The sequence below is a fragment of the Tamandua tetradactyla genome, chromosome X, assembly GCF_023851605.1.
Source record: "Tamandua tetradactyla isolate mTamTet1 chromosome X, mTamTet1.pri, whole genome shotgun sequence".
In the NCBI taxonomy this organism is placed as follows: Eukaryota; Metazoa; Chordata; class Mammalia; order Pilosa; family Myrmecophagidae; genus Tamandua; species Tamandua tetradactyla.
The window spans coordinates 107,092,248-107,099,686 of NC_135353.1; the positions used below are offsets into that span (position 1 = coordinate 107,092,248).

At 42.3% G+C, this 7,439-nt stretch overlaps 1 long non-coding RNA gene across 1 annotated transcript; it reads right to left on the reverse strand.

Annotated features, from left to right (window-relative positions):
• Positions 1-260: 260 nt before the first annotated feature.
• On the reverse strand, positions 261-4,897 carry LOC143671214 (uncharacterized). The gene is made up of 3 exons (XR_013169507.1): positions 4,779-4,897; positions 3,128-3,555; positions 261-1,674 (listed from the first exon to the last, which is right to left on the reverse strand). It is a non-coding gene; the product is annotated as an uncharacterized LOC143671214 (long non-coding RNA).
• Between the last annotated feature and the right edge of the window lie 2,542 nt (positions 4,898-7,439).

The window sequence follows — 7,439 nt, forward strand, 5'->3', positions numbered from 1 at the left end:
CCTAGAGATATCTCAGAATCTTTTGTCCTAAAGAGTTTAGAGAGTATTCATTCTAACAATCTCATATTACAAATGAGGAAATGTAGCTCAGAGATTAACAGTGAATTGTCTAAAGTCACAACACATCAATTCAATTGTAGAACTGAGACCAGAAGTTAGTCCTGTGAACTCCTAGGAGCATATATTCACTACAGTAGAAAACTTCTGGAGATCATCTTTGGCCCAGTGACTGAGAATTTTCTACACTGGGCAAGCCTGTAAGGGAGTCCTAGTTATAGAGTTAGACCAAAGCTTCAGGAGAGGCTAAACAAAAGGGGGTGGTAACATAGGCCTTGTCTTAGGTGAGAGGCTGGTCAGTGAAAATAGTGGAATATTAGACCCCAGAGGATGGCCCATGAAAAAAAATATTTCCATGACCTGGTAAATGTGGGAAGGGCTTTATTCTGTAGCTCCCTCTTTGAGATTCACCATGTACATTAGCATATAAAAGGCTCTGAAAAATCTTGCAATAAAGCACCTGTATAACATTATGTAATAAAGTAATTTCATTACTTATTTACCCTTTCAGTCTACTTTTTGCCCTCCTCAGGAAGAAATAAAACCTCCATATTGGCTACCACCTATTTCTGTATCATTGAAGGGTCCTGTTTTGTTTTTTTCCACAAAATTCATGGATGGCCTTTGGCACCAAAACCCAAAGTTAATGGATTAATGAAAAGTCAATAAATCAATCAATATTTACTGGATATTTTCTATATGCGGACTACTATGCTAGGGACTGGAGTAAAGGTGGAGTTTCCTTGATTGCCTTCAATCAAGCAAACATGGATTTGTCTTCTGGAATCTCACAGTCTAGTTGGGAATACAGAATCATCCCATGTAAAAGTTCACTAACAACACAAGTGATGCCACTGGACAGTAAGAGTTAAAAAGGGCACATGTGGAGATGCAAACAAGGAGCACTTTATAAATGAAGAAATAAAGAGTGCAGAGTTGACCTCAAAAGTTCCTGGAAAGACTGGATTTCAGCTGGGTCAAGAAGTATGGGGAATAATTGGATAGACAGAGAGGAATGGAAAGGGTATTCCCAGAAGATCAAAAGGCATGAACAAAAAGGAGGGGGTAGGCAAGGTCAAAGTATGTTCAGAAAACATGTCTGCATAGGACCAGATCCAAGGGGCTATCTCAAAAGCATGATGCCCACATGAGAATTCTGGCATCCTGGCTGGGAGACTGTGAAAGGGGAATGTGAAGGAAGAAGAGAATAGAAAGTCAATAAGCACTTCCATCCCTGGCCTTTTAGATCTTTTCAAACCTTCTGTGCCCTCCTTGGGCTCCTATGTTGTGCATAGCCACAGTACAGGGCCTCACTTTTCCCCTGGATCTTTCATATACAATATCTCAGTTTCATCAAGGTCACAGAAAATACTTTGTGAGAGCTTAGGTGATGTTTGTTGAGAATTCTTGCAGCCAGCTGGCCATCTTTAGTTGTATCTCATCTGCTCTGGCCTGGAGTTGCTATGCATGTGCCGCACTTGGGGTATTTGACAAACTGACACTCTACCATATGGAGTGTCCAACTCAGCTTGTCAAATACACGGAGCATGGCACTGCAGGAGGTCAGGTCAGTGACTTCTTCAATGGGGAAGTGATATCTTCTCAGTAAATGTGATCCTGGAGGAAAAGGGAGAGAAAAGTATGGTAAAGTCACACCATCAGCCCCAGGCAACATGCAGAAGCTGAAGGGACCAACCTAAGCTCCAGAACAGAGAAGTAAGAAAAACAGGCATAAGGCCAGAAGACAGATCCTGAGAGTATGTAGGGAAGGCCCTATTGAGACTGCAGGCAAGGCACCAATTGCTCGGGACTCCATGGACCCAGGTCCTATAGCTATGGCATTTCCAGGGGTCCCAAGCTTCAATGAGCTCCTTTATGCAGTAGAAAGAGGAAAATTTGGCTATCCTTCTACCTAGAAGAAGACTAAGTCCTAGAATAAATTATGGTCCCCTTTCCCAATCCTCCCAGGCTGTGTCCTCATAGTGTTGTGGTTAAGAACACAGGCTTTAAGTTAAACATGAGCTTTAATTCTGGCTCCATCACTAGCTAGCTGGGGAATCATGGGTAAAGCATTTCACTACTCTGATCCCAGTGGTCCACACCCACAAAATGGGTATAATTACAGTACTGTCTCATAGGGTTATTGTGAGAATGACTTGAGATAATTCATATAAAACTTAGTTCATTATTTATTACACAACAAATGCTCAAAAAAATGGTGGCACTTGCTAGCAAAGGAAAGTCTAATGGCCATTGGCAATTGATTTAACAGGAGTAGTACAGATGAGACAGAGATTTCTTGTGGCCTCAGCCTTGCCTAATAGTCACTTCATCCTATCAGCAATCACAGAAATCAAGAATGGCAGCTATAAAAGGGCCTTTAGAGATCATCTAGTGTCAAACATACGTTATGGATAAGTAAACAAAAGTTAATACTGGGTAAGAGACTTGCTAAAGGTCAGAAGATAAGTTGTTTACAGTTCTAGACTGTACCCTATACCATCCCACTGTGCCTTTCAGTTTTCCTGACCCAGTCCTTATACCCCTTGACTATATCCCTCTGGGAAAACGGAAATACATCAACAACTGGGGGGGCAGGGCAAAAGACAGACAGTAGAATCGACAGTGCATCACTGAGATCCTTGAACTTAAATCATCAGAGCAATAAGGAAACTGCCAGGAGCAGGGTCAGACCAGGAACTATTGGAATTAATTTTCTTGGCAATACCTATATCCTGTTTCTAAAAATGTCAGGTTTCTCAAGTCAAACTTCTTCCCATATGAAGCAGCTAACTTGTGAGAGAGTAGCTGGCCTTTATTAAATACTGGTATGAAAAATGGCAAACATCGCAAGGTTATTGGGAATAGAAAACTGCCCCATGAAACCAGAAGACCCTGTCCCAGTCAAGGTAAGGCAGAGAGAGAATTCTTAAAGTGGGTTTTGTTCTCACCTTTTTCAGTTTTATGTATGTTGGTGAGAGGTTGATGTGCTCCCCCAATATGAGAGCTGAGGGTGACATCAAAGCAAAAAAATCTAAAATGTTTTTTACACCATCCTCCCTCCACTTACCTCTATGACTACCCAATCCAGCCTTCCAGAAGTGGGTTCTTTCAGCCAAAGCAGTCATGGTCACCAGATGTGATGTAGTGGAAAAAATCAGACAAATGTGGTTTATAATGCTGTTTTGGCCACCAAATAGCCAGTCATGATGTTGGGAAACCTTTCTTTGGGCCTCAATTGGCTCTCTATTAATGGGGACAAGAAGACCTATCTGACAGGACTGTTGATAAGGAGTTTTGTGACCTATCCAGGGCCTCTCATATGGAGGCTCATGGGTACCTTGGTTGAGCCCTTGGAGCTGTGGGTGTAGGCCAGCCAAGGAAGTTGACTCTTCAGAGTTTGATGTGGCAGTGTCAGAGGAGAGAGAACTGGACTGATGCCTTCCTTCTATAATCGTCCACATTGGCTACCATCTCCAGTGAGAAGACCTGGAAAAGCTGAAGGTACACATAGCCTTCTGAAAGCCCTTGCTGATTTCACTTACTCCAGAAAACCTGGCTGAAGGAATAATGGGTTAAAGATTCCCTCTTAGTACTCCAGAAGGAGAACTAAGGACATTATAGAATATATCACTTCAATATTGATGGAGAGAGCCAATGGCTGAGCTGAAATTCAACTGGCTCTACTTCAGAATCTTGCTGTTCTAGTTTATGCTTCTCTAATAGAATGTGTATAAGAAAAGCAGGTTCAGTTAAGAGGATGGTCTCATTCATAAAAGAAGAGTTGGAAACCTACGTGAGGTGATATTAAGGGACTTGGAAATTTCTCTTCTTGGCCTGTCATACTGGGCAGAGGAGAAAAGAAAGGATCTTTACAAACATTCTTGAAAAAAGCCAGAATACCTCCTATTTGTAAGGAGGCCCAAATGGGTGACTCATAAAACAGGCCCCGCTTCTTGGTGCATCAGCCTTCCCAGGTTAGAGCAGAAAGAGAATGGGTCTGGGAGTCCAGACCCAGCTCTGCCACAGATTCTCTGTGTGACCATGGGCAACTTCCTTCCTTTCTCTCTCTGAGCCTTAGTTTCTCTACTCTCTTAAGAACTCTTCCAATTCTGAAATTCTAGGGGTCTAAGGTGGAGCTAAGGAAGAAAAGAGATTGTCATCTTTGACTGATGCCTCTCAGAGAGTGCTATATGGTTGACCACCAGCTCTCCTCCTGGATTTGAACAAACCCACCGAAAGATATTTATTCAGCATCACTTTCATCTCCTTTCTCAGTAGAGGGCTGAAAATGATTTAAAATATGGGCTTTAAGAAATAAAAGACCCTATAGACTGCATCTATCTAATACTTCCCTTCCCCCCTTTGCAGAAGATACCAAAAACCTGAGTCTTAGAGTAGAGAAACGACTTAAGTAAAGTAAGACAGTAGGTAAATTCCAAAACCTATCCTTAACTCTTGAGTTCACAGAACATTCTACTTCCCCATGGCTGCCTCCTAGACAACTTAAGTTGGGGAGGAAATATCACCCCCTCTACTTTTTCCCACCACTAGAAGCTGCAAGATAGAAACCCAGTGGGAACTTTCCTCTCACACTTAATCTTGCATCCTTGAGAAGGGCCCAAGGAGAATGGGATGGGCAAGGGTCCAAGCCACCCTTGGCTTCCAGGACACTATCCCAGCCTATAAATCCAAGCAAAGAGGGTAAATGGATACTATACCTGTAATAGGAGTGGTGCCTGGATTTCGGACCGGGCAGTCTCCCTGTTGTTGAGCCAAACTGCAGAGGCCAGAGAGCTGGGCTTTGTGCTGTGGGCTGGGGCTGTGTGTTTTGAAGGGCCCTTGGTGTCTTCAAGAGGAAATAGAAATGAGGAAGATAAAGCTGAGGTTAGCCAACGGAAATCTGGGTGCAAAATGACAAAATAGTGCTGTTGTGAAAGGGCCTGCTACTGCAGCAACAGTCCTCATTGCCATGCCCAAGACCCCCCCCCCATCCACAGCCAACCTCCAACAGATCAGCAGAATGCCTGTGAGAAAGCTAGAGCAGGAAGATTCTGGCCACCCTAGATTCTGTCTGTGTGTCAGGGAGGTTTCCTTAGAATTACTGAAGGCAATGCTGGAATGTCAGAGCTGAGACATAAAAAAAAAATTTAGAAACCAAAGCTCTTAGGGATGAAAGGAAAAGTCCAATATCACAAAGCAATTCAATGGTGATGTTAAAATTGGAACCCATTTCTATTGACTTCAAATCCTACGTTCTCTCATTTTGTTAGACTTCCTCCTTGTCCTTGAGTATCCTTTTTACCTCCAACTTCTCTCCCAGCACATGAAACCAATTATGGGGCCCAATGTAAAATGAAAATGAGGGACCCTTTGCTTAAAAATATTAATAAATTCAAGATAGCAACTGTAGAACATTAAATCAAGTACAAGCCCCTTCTGAGTCTGGTATCTTTTTAAGTGTGGTGCCCTATGCAACTGCACAGGTCACATGCCTATGAAGTAAGTCCTGATAACTACTTGCTGACATCTGGGGGCTTACAGAAGGAAAGAAAGAAAGAAACAGAAAAAGAGAAAGAAATTCACTTTTATTAGAATACTTATTATTGGCTTTACATGTATTATCTCATTTAATTGTCAGTCTTCTGATTGGGTATTATATATAAGCCATATATATAAGTGAGGAAACTGAAGTACATAGAAGTAAAGAGACTTGCCTAAGGACACAAAACTCCAAATGTTAGACTTTTTCTACTCCTCTACATTAGCTACAAGGAGGGAAGAGAAAAAATAGTTGCTTCTGAAAAGGAAAAGGAGGTGCCAGAACCCTAAGATCTTCTGTGACCTCAGATTGCATGAGAACATGAAAGGAACAAGATGGAGGTGCGTGTCTTCCTAACCTCAAGTTTTCAATCCCTGGGCAGATCCGTCCACAATAGGAAGATGATAGATTCTCATCGTACAATACTCTCCATCGTGGATCCTTATGACATGGAAGCCATGAGTGGAGGCGCCTTCAATTCTCTCAGTGTATCTTTGGAAAGGCTGTCAATGATTGCAGTGACCAAATTCTATCCCAGTCTACATTAGCAAGAGTCTATCCAAGTTATAAACAGTCTTATAAATTCAAGTTCAAGAGAAAATATTTCAGCCTGGGAACCAGATGCCCTGGGTCCTGGTTCCACCTCTGTCTCCCTCCATGAGCCTTGGTTTCCCATTTAACCAACAGATCTTGAACTAGACAGTCTTGCTGGCCTCTACAACTCAAACAGCCCCTAGTTTCTTTATGATTCTTTCCATCCATCCTCTCCTTTCTCACTGGGCTTTGCTATGGTTGAAGGGCCTGGAAGCCATTAAGACAACCTGAGATAAGAATTCACTTGCTCTCATAATGCTTTACAGAAAACTTCCTTCTACTAAAAAAGTTTATTATTGGCTTAGGCCTAAAGACCAGTTTGCCCACAGAAAAAAATTATTATTGGCTTAGGCCTAAAGACCAGTTTGCCCAGATCTGAATTCCTGAAAGATTCAGTTCCTAATTCATTTTGGTTTCTGCTTAAAGCTTAAGGCAGGAACAAGGTGGTGCTATGGTCAATTTCCTAAGAAGGGACCACCTCCTCTTTACTTACGGCACAGAAATTAAGTTCAGTTACCCACTCTTTCTTTTCACTCTTTCAGTTAGGGTCCTCTACTGGCTCTTTACTGGATGTCTCCAGGAGCCATCTGGAGACAATGTCTTCACCTAAAGGAGTAATTAATCGTTGCCATTATGAGCTCTACAGCAGGTTCATGAAAGAGAGTTGTATGAGCCAGTTGAGTGCACAGATCATGCCACAAATGTAGAGGCCCTGAATGAGAACAAAAGGCATTGGGTTTCCTGGAATTCCTCCTTACCACACAACCACAAAGCATGCTGAAAAAGGCCAAGCTCTTTGCAAGCAACATCACAAAGTGACCTCTTCCTTAAGATCTGTTGTTCAAGATGTTGCTTAGAGCAACCAAAATTCACAGAATCCTTCTATTTTGGATGCTCTCTGCCTTGGCTGTGCTTATGGAGGGGGACAAGAAAGATGGGAAGAAAGTTGGAGAGCATGCAGTTCTGGGACCCCACAGTGTAGGCACATATATGTATCCACTTAGGGCTGGATTAGAAAGAACACAGAATTTTGAGTCAGTGCCCCTGTGTCTTAGATCCTAAATTACATACCCTGTATTATAGATCCAAATCTGTAACTCACTAACTATGTGACTTTGAACAATCATGTAAAGCCTGTCTGAGCCTCAGTCACTACATCAGATTGAGAGATTTTCAGGCTGGAAGGAAGAGGGAAAGCAGGCCTACACATAAGGAACTGTGTTATTCTTCAGAATATGACAAGTGA